Source organism: Mustelus asterias, unplaced genomic scaffold (genome assembly GCF_964213995.1).
Source record: "Mustelus asterias unplaced genomic scaffold, sMusAst1.hap1.1 HAP1_SCAFFOLD_510, whole genome shotgun sequence".
Classification (NCBI taxonomy): Eukaryota; Metazoa; Chordata; class Chondrichthyes; order Carcharhiniformes; family Triakidae; genus Mustelus; species Mustelus asterias.
Genome location: NW_027590462.1, coordinates 175,001 through 188,660, shown reverse-complemented (window position 1 = coordinate 188,660; position 13,660 = coordinate 175,001). Strand labels below are relative to the sequence as shown.

At 51.9% G+C, this 13,660-nt stretch overlaps 1 protein-coding gene across 1 annotated transcript in view; it reads right to left on the bottom strand.

Moving 5' to 3' along the window:
* The window catches only part of LOC144486901 (puratrophin-1-like), a 249,901-nt gene that overhangs the window by 61,995 nt on the left and 174,246 nt on the right, over nucleotides 1-13,660 (bottom strand). The window lies entirely within an intron of this gene.

Genomic DNA, 13,660 nt, shown 5'->3' with positions numbered 1-13,660 from the left:
CTCTCAGTCCCCTCTCTCTCTCAGGGAGATATCTGTACACTGACTGGTGTCTCTCAGTCCTCTCTCTCTCTCAGGGAGATATCTGTACACTGACTGTTGCCTCTCCGTCCCCTCTCTCTCAGGGAGATATCTGTACACTGACTGGTGTCTCTCAGTCCCCTCTCTCTCTCAGGGAGATATCTGTACACTGACTGGTGTCTCTCAGTCCCCTCTCTCTCTCAGGGAGATATCTGTACACTGACTGGTCTCTCTCCCTCAGGAAGATATCTGTTCACTGACTGGTGTCTCTCAGTCCTCTCTCTCTCTCAGGGAGATATCTGTACACTGACTGTTGCCTCTCAGTCCCCTCTCTCTCAGGGAGATATCTGTACACTGACTGGTGTCTCTCAGTCCCCTCTCTCTGTCTCAGGGAGATATCTGTCCACTGACTGGTGTCTCTCAGTCCCCTCTCTCTCTCAGGGAGATATCTGTACACTGACTGGTGTCTCTCAGTCCCCTCTCTCTCAGGGAGATATCTGCACACTGACTGGTGTCTCTCAGTCCTCTCTCTCTCTCAGGGCGATATCTGTACACTGACTGGTGTCTCTCAGTCCTCTCTCTCTCAGGGAGATATCTGTACACTGACTGGTGTCTCTCAGTCCCCTCTCTCTCAGGGGGATATCTGTACACTGACTGGTGTCTCTCAGTCCTCCCTCTCTCAGGGAGATATCCGTACACTGACTGGTGTCTCTCAGTCCCCCCGCTCTCTCTCTCAGGGAGATATCTGTACACTGACTGGTGTCTCTCAGTCCCCTCTCTCTCTCTCAGGGAGGTATCTGTACACTGACTGATGTCTCTCAGTCCCCTCTCTCTCAGGGAGATATCTGTACACTGACTGGTGTCTCTCAATCCCCTCTCTCTCTCTCAGGGAGATATCTGTGCACTGACTGGTGTCTCTCAAACCCCTCTCTCTCTCAGGGAGATATCTGTACACTGACTGGTGTCTCTCAGTCCTCTCTCTCTCTCTCAGGGAGATATCTGTACACTGACTGGTGTCTCTCACTCCCCTCTCTCTCTCTCTCAGGGAGATATCTGTACACTGACTGGTGTCTCTCAGTCCCCTCTCTCTCTCAGGGAGATATCTGTACACTGACTGGTGTCTCTCAGTCCCCTCTCTCTCTCAGGGAGATATCTGTACACTGACTGCTGTCTCTCAGTCCTCTCTCTCTCTCTCAGGGAGATATCTGTACACTGACTGGTGTCTCTCAATCCCCTCTCTCTCTCAGGGAGATATCTGTACACTGACTGGTGTCTCTCAGTCCTCTCTCTCTCTCTCAGGGAGATATCCGTACACTGACTGGTGTCTCTCACTCCCCTCTCTCTCTCTCTCAGGGAGATATCTGTACACTGACTGGTGTCTCTCAGTCCCCCCTCTCTCTCAGCGAGATATCTGAACACTGACTGGTGTCTCTCAGTCCTCTCTCTCTCTCAGGGAGATATCTGTACACTGACTGGTGTCTCTCAGTCCTCTCTCTCTCTCAGGGAGATATCTGTACACTGACTGGTGTCTCTCAATGCCCTCTCTCTCTCAGGGAGATATCTGTACACTGACTGGTGTCTCTCAGTCCCCCCTCTCTCTCAGGGAGATATCTGTACACTGACTGGTGTCTCTCAGTCCCCTCTCTCTCAGGGAGATATCTGTACACTGACTGGTGTCTCTCAGTCCCCCCTCTCTCTCAGGGAGATATCTGTACACTGACTGGTGTCTCTCAGTCCCCTCTCTCTCAGGGAGATATCTGTACACTGACTGGTGTCTCTCAGTCCCCCCTCTCTCTCAGGGAGATATCTGTACACTGACTGGTGTCTCTCAGTCCCCGCTCTCTCTCAGGGAGATATCTGTACACTGACTGGTGTCTCTCAGTCCCCCCTCTCTCTCAGGGAGATATCTGTACACTGACTGGTGTCTCTCAGTCCCCTCTCTCTGTCTCAGGGAGATATCTGCACACTGACTGGTGTCTCTCAGTCCCCTCTCTCTCTCAGGGAGATATCTGTACACTGACTGGTCTCTCTCTCTCAGGGAGATATCTGTACACTGACTGGTGTCTCTCAGTCCCCTCTCTCTCTCAGGGAGATATCTGTACACTGACTGGTGTCTCTCAGTCCCCTCTCTCTCTCAGGGAGATATCTGTACACTGACTGGTGTCTCTCAGTCCCCTCTCTCTCTCAGGGAGATATCTGTACACTGACTGGTGTCTCTCAGTCCTCTCTCTCTCTCAGGGAGATATCTGTACACTGACTGGTGTCTCTCAGTCCCCTCTCTCTCAGGGAGATATCCGTACACTGACTGGTGTCTCTCAGTCCCCCCGCTCTCTCTCTCAGGGAGATATCTGTACACTGACTGGTGTCTCTCAGTCCCCTCTCTCTCTCTCAGGGAGGTATCTGTACACTGACTGATGTCTCTCAGTCCCCTCTCTCTCAGGGAGATATCTGTACACTGACTGGTGTCTCTCAATCCCCTCTCTCTCTCTCAGGGAGATATCTGTACACCGACTGGTGTCTCTCAGTCCCCTCTCTCTCACTCAGGGAGGTATCTGTACACTGACTGATGTCTCTCAGTCCCCTCTCTCTCAGGGAGATATCTGTACACTGACTGGTGTCTCTCAGTCCCCCCGCTCTCTCTCTCAGGGAGATATCTGTACACTGACTGGTGTCTCTCAGTCCTCTCTCTCTCTCAGGGAGATATCTGTACACTGACTGGTGTCTCTCAGTCCCCTCTCTCTCTCTCAGGGAGGTATCTGTACACTGACTGATGTCTCTCAGTCCCCTCTCTCTCAGGGAGATATCTGTACACTGACTGGTGTCTCTCAATCCCCTCTCTCTCAGGGAGATATCTGTACACTGACTGCTGTCTCTCAGTCCCCTCTCTCTCAGGGAGATATCTGTACACTGACTGGTGTCTCTCAGTCCTCTCTCTCTCTCAGGGAGATATCTGTACACTGACTGCTGTCTCTCAGTCCCCTCTCTCTCTCAGGGAGATATCTGTACACTACTGGTGTCTCTCAGTCCTCTCTCTCTCTCAGGGAGATATCTGTACACTGACTGCTGTCTCTCAGTCCCCTCTCTCTCTCAGGGAGATATCTGAACACTGACTGGTGTCTCTCAGTCCTCTCTCTCTCTCAGGGAGATATCTGTACACTGACTGGTGTCTCTCAGTCCCCTCTCTCTCTCAGGGAGATATCTGTACACTGACTGGTGTCTCTCAGTCCTCTCTCTCTCTCAGGGAGATATCTGTACACTGACTGGTGTCTCTCAGTCCTCTCTCTCTCTCAGGGAGATATCTGTACACTGACTGGTGTCTCTCAGTCCTCTCTCTCTCTCAGGGAGATATCTGTACACTGACTGCTGTCTCTCAGTCCCCTCTCTCTCTCAGGGAGATATCTGAACACTGACTGGTGTCTCTCAGTCCTCTCTCTCTCTCAGGGAGATATCTGTACACTGACTGGTGTCTCTCAGTCCTCTCTCTCTCTCAGGGAGATATCTGTACACTGACTGGTGTCTCTCAGTCCTCTCTCTCTCTCAGGGAGATATCTGTACACTGACTGGTGTCTCTCAGTCCTCCCTCTCTCTCAGGGAGATATCTGTACACTGACTGGTGTCTCTCAGTCCTCTCTCTCTCTCAGGGAGATATCTGTACACTGACTGCTGTCTCTCAGTCCCCTCTCTCTCTCAGGGAGATATCTGAACACTGACTGGTGTCTCTCAGTCCTCTCTCTCTCTCAGGGAGATATCTGTGCACTGACTGGTGTCTCTCAGTCCCCTCTCTCTCTCAGGGAGATATCTGTACACTGACTGGTGTCTCTCAGTCCTCTCTCTCTCTCAGGGAGATATCTGTACACTGACTGTTGCCTCTCCGTCCCCTCTCTCTCAGGGAGATATCTGTACACTGACTGGTGTCTCTCAGTCCCCTCTCTCTCTCAGGGAGATATCTGTACACTGACTGGTGTCTCTCAGTCCCCTCTCTCTCTCAGGGAGATATCTGTACACTGACTGGTCTCTCTCCCTCAGGAAGATATCTGTTCACTGACTGGTGTCTCTCAGTCCTCTCTCTCTCTCAGGGAGATATCTGTACACTGACTGTTGCCTCTCAGTCCCCTCTCTCTCAGGGGGATATCTGTACACTGACTGGTGTCTCTCAGTCCCCTCTCTCTGTCTCAGGGAGATATCTGTCCACTGACTGGTGTCTCTCAGTCCCCTCTCTCTCTCAGGGAGATATCTGTACACTGACTGGTGTCTCTCAGTCCCCTCTCTCTCAGGGAGATATCTGCACACTGACTGGTGTCTCTCAGTCCTCTCTCTCTCTCAGGGAGATATCTGTACACTGACTGGTGTCTCTCAGTCCTCTCTCTCTCAGGGAGATATCTGTACACTGACTGGTGTCTCTCAGTCCCCTCTCTCTCAGGGGGATATCTGTACACTGACTGGTGTCTCTCAGTCCCCTCTCTCTCTCAGGGAGATATCTAGACACTGACTGGTGTCTCTCAGTCCCCCCTCTCTCTCAGGGAGATATCTGTACACTGACTGGTGTCTCTCAGTCCCCTCTCTCTCAGGGAGATATCTGTACACTGACTGGTGTCTCTCAGTCCCCTCTCTCTCTCAGGGAGATATCTATACACTGACTGGTGTCTCTCAGTCCCCTCTCTCTCTCTCAGGGAGATATCTGTACACTGACTGGTGTCTCTCAGTCCCCTCTCTCTCTCTCAGGGAGATATCTGTACACTGACTGGTGTCTCTCAATCCCCTCTCTCTCTCAGGGAGATATCTGTACACTGACTGGTGTCTCTCAGTCCTCTCTCTCTCTCTCAGGGAGATATCTGTACACTGACTGGTGTCTCTCACTCCCCTCTCTCTCTCTCTCAGGGAGATATCTGTACACTGACTGGTGTCTCTCAGACCCCTCTCTCTCTCAGGGAGATATCTGTACACTGACTGGTGTCTCTCAGTCCCCTCTCTCTCTCAGTGAGATATCTGTACACTGACTGCTGTCTCTCAGTCCTCTCTCTCTCTCTCAGGGAGATATCTGTACACTGACTGGTGTCTCTCAATCCCCTCTCTCTCTCAGGGAGATATCTGTACACTGACTGGTGTCTCTCAGTCCCCTCTCTCTCTCAGGGAGATATCTGTACACTGACTGGTGTCTCTCAGTCCTCTCTCTCTCTCAGGGAGATATCTGTACACTGACTGGTGTCTCTCAGTCCTCTCTCTCTCTCAGGGAGATATCTGTACACTGACTGGTGTCTCTCAGTCCTCTCTCTCTCTCAGGGAGATATCTGTACACTGACTGCTGTCTCTCAGTCCCCTCTCTCTCTCAGGGAGATATCTGAACACTGACTGGTGTCTCTCAGTCCTCTCTCTCTCTCAGGGAGATATCTGTACACTGACTGGTGTCTCTCAGTCCTCTCTCTCTCTCAGGGAGATATCTGTACACTGACTGGTGTCTCTCAGTCCTCTCTCTCTCTCAGGGAGATATCTGTACACTGACTGGTGTCTCTCAGTCCTCCCTCTCTCTCAGGGAGATATCTGTACACTGACTGGTGTCTCTCAGTCCTCTCTCTCTCTCAGGGAGATATCTGTACACTGACTGCTGTCTCTCAGTCCCCTCTCTCTCTCAGGGAGATATCTGAACACTGACTGGTGTCTCTCAGTCCTCTCTCTCTCTCAGGGAGATATCTGTGCACTGACTGGTGTCTCTCAGTCCCCTCTCTCTCTCAGGGAGATATCTGTACACTGACTGGTGTCTCTCAGTCCTCTCTCTCTCTCAGGGAGATATCTGTACACTGACTGTTGCCTCTCCGTCCCCTCTCTCTCAGGGAGATATCTGTACACTGACTGGTGTCTCTCAGTCCCCTCTCTCTCTCAGGGAGATATCTGTACACTGACTGGTGTCTCTCAGTCCCCTCTCTCTCTCAGGGAGATATCTGTACACTGACTGGTCTCTCTCCCTCAGGAAGATATCTGTTCACTGACTGGTGTCTCTCAGTCCTCTCTCTCTCTCAGGGAGATATCTGTACACTGACTGTTGCCTCTCAGTCCCCTCTCTCTCAGGGGGATATCTGTACACTGACTGGTGTCTCTCAGTCCCCTCTCTCTGTCTCAGGGAGATATCTGTCCACTGACTGGTGTCTCTCAGTCCCCTCTCTCTCTCAGGGAGATATCTGTACACTGACTGGTGTCTCTCAGTCCCCTCTCTCTCAGGGAGATATCTGCACACTGACTGGTGTCTCTCAGTCCTCTCTCTCTCTCAGGGAGATATCTGTACACTGACTGGTGTCTCTCAGTCCTCTCTCTCTCAGGGAGATATCTGTACACTGACTGGTGTCTCTCAGTCCCCTCTCTCTCAGGGGGATATCTGTACACTGACTGGTGTCTCTCAGTCCCCTCTCTCTCTCAGGGAGATATCTAGACACTGACTGGTGTCTCTCAGTCCCCCCTCTCTCTCAGGGAGATATCTGTACACTGACTGGTGTCTCTCAGTCCCCTCTCTCTCAGGGAGATATCTGTACACTGACTGGTGTCTCTCAGTCCCCTCTCTCTCTCAGGGAGATATCTATACACTGACTGGTGTCTCTCAGTCCCCTCTCTCTCTCTCAGGGAGATATCTGTACACTGACTGGTGTCTCTCAGTCCCCTCTCTCTCTCTCAGGGAGATATCTGTACACTGACTGGTGTCTCTCAATCCCCTCTCTCTCTCAGGGAGATATCTGTACACTGACTGGTGTCTCTCAGTCCTCTCTCTCTCTCTCAGGGAGATATCTGTACACTGACTGGTGTCTCTCACTCCCCTCTCTCTCTCTCTCAGGGAGATATCTGTACACTGACTGGTGTCTCTCAGTCCCCTCTCTCTCTCAGGGAGATATCTGTACACTGACTGGTGTCTCTCAGTCCCCTCTCTCTCTCAGTGAGATATCTGTACACTGACTGCTGTCTCTCAGTCCTCTCTCTCTCTCTCAGGGAGATATCTGTACACTGACTGGTGTCTCTCAATCCCCTCTCTCTCTCAGGGAGATATCTGTACACTGACTGGTGTCTCTCAGTCCTCTCTCTCTCTCTCAGGGAGATATCCGTACACTGACTGGTGTCTCTCACTCCCCTCTCTCTCTCTCTCAGGGAGATATCTGTACACTGACTGGTGTCTCTCAGTCCCCCCTCTCTCTCAGGGAGATATCTGTACACTGACTGGTGTCTCTCAGTCCCCTCTCTCTCAGGGGGATATCTGTACACTGACTGGTGTCTCTCAGTCCCCTCTCTCTCTCAGGGAGATATCTAGACACTGACTGGTGTCTCTCAGTCCCCCCTCTCTCTCAGGGAGATATCTGTACACTGACTGGTGTCTCTCAGTCCCCTCTCTCTCAGGGAGATATCTGTACACTGACTGGTGTCTCTCAGTACCCTCTCTCTCAGGGGGATATCTGTACACTGACTGGTGTCTCTCAGTCCCCTCTCTCTCTCAGGGAGATATCTAGACACTGACTGGTGTCTCTCAGTCCCCCCTCTCTCTCAGGGAGATATCTGTACACTGACTGGTGTCTCTCAGTCCCCTCTCTCTCAGGGAGAAATCTGTACACTGACTGGTGTCTCTCAGTCCCCTCTCTCTCAGGGAGATATCTATACACTGACTGGTGTCTCTCAGTCCCCTCTCTCTCTCTCAGGGAGATATCTGTACACTGACTGGTGTCTCTCAATCCCCTCTCTCTCTCAGGGAGATATCTGTACACTGACTGGTGTCTCTCAGTCCTCTCTCTCTCTGTCAGGGAGATATCCGTACACTGACTGGTGTCTCTCACTCCCCTCTCTCTCTCTCTCAGGGAGATATCTGTACACTGACTGGTGTCTCTCAGTCCCCCCTCTCTCTCAGGGAGATATCTGTACACTGACTGGTGTCTCTCAGTCCGCTCTCTCTCTCTCAGGGAGATATCTGTACACTGACTGGTGTCTCTCAGTCCCCTCTCTCTCTCAGGGAGATATCTGTACACTGACTGGTGTCTCTCAGTCCCCTCTCTCTCTCAGGGAGATATCTGTACACTGCCTGGTGTCTCTCAGTCCCCTCTCTCTCTCAGGGAGATATCTGTACACTGACTGGTGTCTCTCAGTCCCCTCTCTCTCTCAGAGAGATATCTGTACACTGACTGGTGTCTCTCAGCTCCCTCGCTCTCTCAGGGAGATATCTGTACACTGACTGGTGTCTCTCAGTCCCCTCTCTCTCTCAGGGAGATATCTGTACACTGACTGGTGTCTCTCAGTCCCCTCTCTCTCTCAGGGAGATATCTGTACACTGACTGGTGTCTCTCAGCTCCCTCGCTCTCTCAGGGAGATATCTGTACACTGACTGGTGTCTCTCAATCCCCTCTCTCTCTCTCTCTCTCTCAGGGAGATATCTGTACACTGACTGGTGTCTCTCAGTCCTCTCTCTCTCAGGGAGATATCTGTACACTGACTGGTGTCTCTCAGTCCCCTCTCTCTCAGGGAGATATCTGTACACTGACTGGTGTCACTCAGTCCCCTCTCTCTCTGAGGGAGATATCTGTACACTGACTGGTGTCTCTCAGTCCCCTCTCTCTCAGGGGGATATCTGTACACTGACTGGTGTCTCTCAGTCCCCTCTCTCTCTCAGGGAGATATCGAGACACTGACTGGTGTCTCTCAGTCCCCCCTCTCTCTCAGGGAGATATCTGTACACTGACTGGTGTCTCTCAGTCCCCTCTCTCTCAGGGAGATATCTGTACACTGACTGGTGTCTCTCAGTCCCCTCTCTCTCAGGGGGATATCTGTACACTGACTGGTGTCTCTCAGTCCCCTCTCTCTCTCAGGGAGATATCTAGACACTGACTGGTGTCTCTCAGTCCCCCCTCTCTCTCAGGGAGATATCTGTACACTGACTGGTGTCTCTCAGTCCCCTCTCTCTCAGGGAGATATCTGTACACTGACTGGTGTCTCTCAGTCCCCTCTCTCTCAGGGAGATATCTATACACTGACTGGTGTCTCTCAGTCCCCTCTCTCTCTCTCAGGGAGATATCTGTACACTGACTGGTGTCTCTCAGTCCCCTCTCTCTCTCTCAGGGAGATATCTGTACACTGACTGGTGTCTCTCAGTCCCCCCTCCCTCTCAGGGAGATATCTGTACACTGACTGGTGTCTCTCATTCCCCTCTCTCTCTCTCAGGGAGATATCTGTACACTGACTGGTGTCTCTCAGCTCCCTCGCTCTCTCAGGGAGATATCTGTACACTGACTGGTGTCTCTCAATCCCCTCTCTCTCTCTCTCTCAGGGAGATATCTGTACACTGACTGGTGTCTCTCAGTCCTCTCTCTCTCTCAGGGAGATATCTGTACACTGACTGGTGTCTCTCAGTCCCCTCTCTCTCAGGGAGATATCTGTACACTGACTGGTGTCTCTCAGTCCTCTCTCTCTCAGGGAGATATCTGTACACTGACTGGTGTCTCTCAGTCCTCTCTCTCTCTCTCAGGGAGATATCTGTACACTGACTGGTGTCTCTCAGTCCCCTCTCTCTCTCAGGGAGTATCTGTACACTGACTGGTGTCTCTCAGTCCCCTCTCTCTCTCAGGGAGATATCTGTACACTGACTGGTGTCTCTCAGTCCTCTCTCTCTCAGGGAGATATCTGTACACTGACTGGTGTCTCTCAGTCCTCTCTCTCTCAGGGAGATATCTGTACACTGACTGGTGTCTCTCAGTCCCCCGCTCTCTCTCAGGGAGATATCTGTACACTGACTGGTGTCTCTCAGTCCCCTCTCTCTCTCAGGGAGATATCTGTACACTGACTGGTGTCTCTCAGTCCCTCTCTCTCTCAGGGAGATATCTGTACACTGACTGGTGTCTCTCAGTCCCCTCTCTCTCTCAGGGAGATATCTGTACACTGACTGGTGTCTCTCAGTCCCCTCTCTCTCTCAGGGAGATATCTGTACACTGACTGGTGTCTCTCAGTCCCCTCTCTCTCTCCGGGAGATATCTGTACACTGACTGGTGTCTCTCAGTCCCCTCTCTCTCTCAGGGAGATATCTGTACACTGACTGGTGTCTCTCAGTCCCCCCGCTCTCTCTCTCAGGGAGATATCTGTACACTGACTGGTGTCTCTCAGTCCCCTCTCTCTCTCAGGGAGATATCTGTACACTGACTGGTGTCTCTCAGTCCCCTCTCTCTCTCTCAGGGAGATATCTGTACACTGACTGGTGTCTCTCAGTCCCCTCTCTCTCTCAGGGAGATATCTGTACACTGACTGGTGTCTCTCAGTCCCCTCTCTCTCTCAGGGAGATATCTGTACACTGACTGGTGTCTCTCAGTCCCCTCTCTCTCTCCGGGAGATATCTGTACACTGACTGGTGTCTCTCAGTCCCCTCTCTCTCTCAGGGAGATATCTGTACACTGACTGGTGTCTCTCAGCTCCCTCGCTCTCTCAGGGAGATATCTGTACACTGACTGGTGTCTCTCAATCCCCTCTCTCTCTCTCTCTCAGGCAGATATCTGTACACTGACTGGTGTCTCTCAGTCCCCTCTCTCTCAGGGAGATATCTATACACTGACTGGTGTCTCTCAGTCCCCTCTCTCTCTCTCAGGGAGATATCTGTACACTGACTGGTGTCTCTCAATCCCCTCTCTCTCTCAGGGAGATATCTGTACACTGACTGGTGTCTCTCAGTTCCCTCTCTCTCAGGGGGATATCTGTACACTGACTGGTGTCTCTCAGTCCCCTCTCTCTCTCAGGGAGATATCTAGACACTGACTGGTGTCTCTCAGTCCCCCCTCTCTCTCAGGGAGATATCTGTACACTGACTGGTGTCTCTCAGTCCCCCCTCTCTCTCAGGGAGATATCTGTACACTGACTGGTGTCTCTCAGTCCGCTCTCTCTCTCTCAGGGAGATATCTGTACACTGACTGGTGTCTCTCAGTCCCCTCTCTCTCTCAGGGAGATATCTGTACACTGACTGGTGTCTCTCAGTCCCCTCTCTCTCTCAGGGAGATATCTGTACACTGACTGGTGTCTCTCAGTCCCCTCTCTCTCTCAGGGAGATATCTGTACACTGACTGGTGTCTCTCAGTCCCCTCTCTCTCTCAGAGAGATATCTGTACACTGACTGGTGTCTCTCAGCTCCCTCGCTCTCTCAGGGAGATATCTGTACACTGACTGGTGTCTCTCAGTCCCCTCTCTCTCTCAGGGAGATATCTGTACACTGACTGGTGTCTCTCAGTCCCCTCTCTCTCTCAGGGAGATATCTGTACACTGACTGGTGTCTCTCAGCTCCCTCGCTCTCTCAGGGAGATATCTGTACACTGACTGGTGTCTCTCAATCCCCTCTCTCTCTCTCTCAGGGAGATATCTGTACACTGACTGGTGTCTCTCAGTCCTCTCTCTCTCAGGGAGATATCTGTACACTGACTGGTGTCTCTCAGTCCCCTCTCTCTCAGGGAGATATCTGTACACTGACTGGTGTCACTCAGTCCCCTCTCTCTCTGAGGGAGATATCTGTACACTGACTGGTGTCTCTCAGTCCCCTCTCTCTCAGGGGGATATCTGTACACTGACTGGTGTCTCTCAGTCCCCTCTCTCTCTCAGGGAGATATCGAGACACTGACTGGTGTCTCTCAGTCCCCCCTCTCTCTCAGGGAGATATCTGTACACTGACTGGTGTCTCTCAGTCCCCTCTCTCTCAGGGAGATATCTGTACACTGACTGGTGTCTCTCAGTCCCCTCTCTCTCAGGGGGATATCTGTACACTGACTGGTGTCTCTCAGTCCCCTCTCTCTCTCAGGGAGATATCTAGACACTGACTGGTGTCTCTCAGTCCCCCCTCTCTCTCAGGGAGATATCTGTACACTGACTGGTGTCTCTCAGTCCCCTCTCTCTCAGGGAGATATCTGTACACTGACTGGTGTCTCTCAGTCCCCTCTCTCTCAGGGAGATATCTATACACTGACTGGTGTCTCTCAGTCCCCTCTCTCTCTCTCAGGGAGATATCTGTACACTGACTGGTGTCTCTCAGTCCCCTCTCTCTCTCTCAGGGAGATATCTGTACACTGACTGGTGTCTCTCAGTCCCCCCTCCCTCTCAGGGAGATATCTGTACACTGACTGGTGTCTCTCATTCCCCTCTCTCTCTCTCAGGGAGATATCTGTACACTGACTGGTGTCTCTCAGCTCCCTCGCTCTCTCAGGGAGATATCTGTACACTGACTGGTGTCTCTCAATCCCCTCTCTCTCTCTCTCTCAGGGAGATATCTGTACACTGACTGGTGTCTCTCAGTCCTCTCTCTCTCTCAGGGAGATATCTGTACACTGACTGGTGTCTCTCAGTCCCCTCTCTCTCAGGGAGATATCTGTACACTGACTGGTGTCTCTCAGTCCTCTCTCTCTCAGGGAGATATCTGTACACTGACTGGTGTCTCTCAGTCCTCTCTCTCTCTCTCAGGGAGATATCTGTACACTGACTGGTGTCTCTCAGTCCCCTCTCTCTCTCAGGGAGATATCTGTACACTGACTGGTGTCTCTCAGTCCCCTCTCTCTCTCAGGGAGATATCTGTACACTGACTGGTGTCTCTCAGTCCTCTCTCTCTCAGGGAGATATCTGTACACTGACTGGTGTCTCTCAGTCCTCTCTCTCTCAGGGAGATATCTGTACACTGACTGGTGTCTCTCAGTCCCCCCGCTCTCTCTCTCAGGGAGATATCTGTACACTGACTGGTGTCTCTCAGTCCCCTCTCTCTCTCAGGGAGATATCTGTACACTGACTGGTGTCTCTCAGTCCCCTCTCTCTCTCTCAGGGAGATATCTGTACACTGACTGGTGTCTCTCAGTCCCCTCTCTCTCTCAGGGAGATATCTGTACACTGACTGGTGTCTCTCAGTCCCCTCTCTCTCTCAGGGAGATATCTGTACACTGACTGGTGTCTCTCAGTCCCCTCTCTCTCTCCGGGAGATATCTGTACACTGACTGGTGTCTCTCAGTCCCCTCTCTCTCTCAGGGAGATATCTGTACACTGACTGGTGTCTCTCAGCTCCCTCGCTCTCTCAGGGAGGTATCTGTACACTGACTGGTGTCTCTCAGTCCCCTCTCTCTCTCAGGGAGATATCTGTACACTGACTGGTGTCTCTCAGTCCCCTCTCTCTCTCAGGGAGATATCTGTACACTGACTGGTGTCTCTCAGCTCCCTCGCTCTCTCAGGGAGATATCTGTACACTGACTGGTGTCTCTCAATCCCCTCTCTCTCTCTCTCTCAGGGAGATTTCTGTACACTGACTGGTGTCTCTCAGTCCTCTCTCTCTCTCAGGGAGATATCTGTACACTGACTGGTGTCTCTCAGTCCCCTCTCTCTCAGGGAGATATCTGTACACTGACTGGTGTCTCTCAGTCCTCTCTCTCTCAGGGAGATATCTGTACACTGACTGGTGTCTCTCAGTCCTCTCTCTCTCTCTCAGGGAGATATCTGTACACTGACTGGTGTCTCTCAGTCCCCTCTCTCTCTCAGGGAGATATCTGTACACTGACTGGTGTCTCTCAGTCCCCTCTCTCTCTCAGGGAGATATCTGTACACTGACTGGTGTCTCTCAGTCCTCTCTCTCTCAGGGAGATATCTGTACACTGACTGGTGTTTCTCAGTCCTCTCTCTCTCAGGG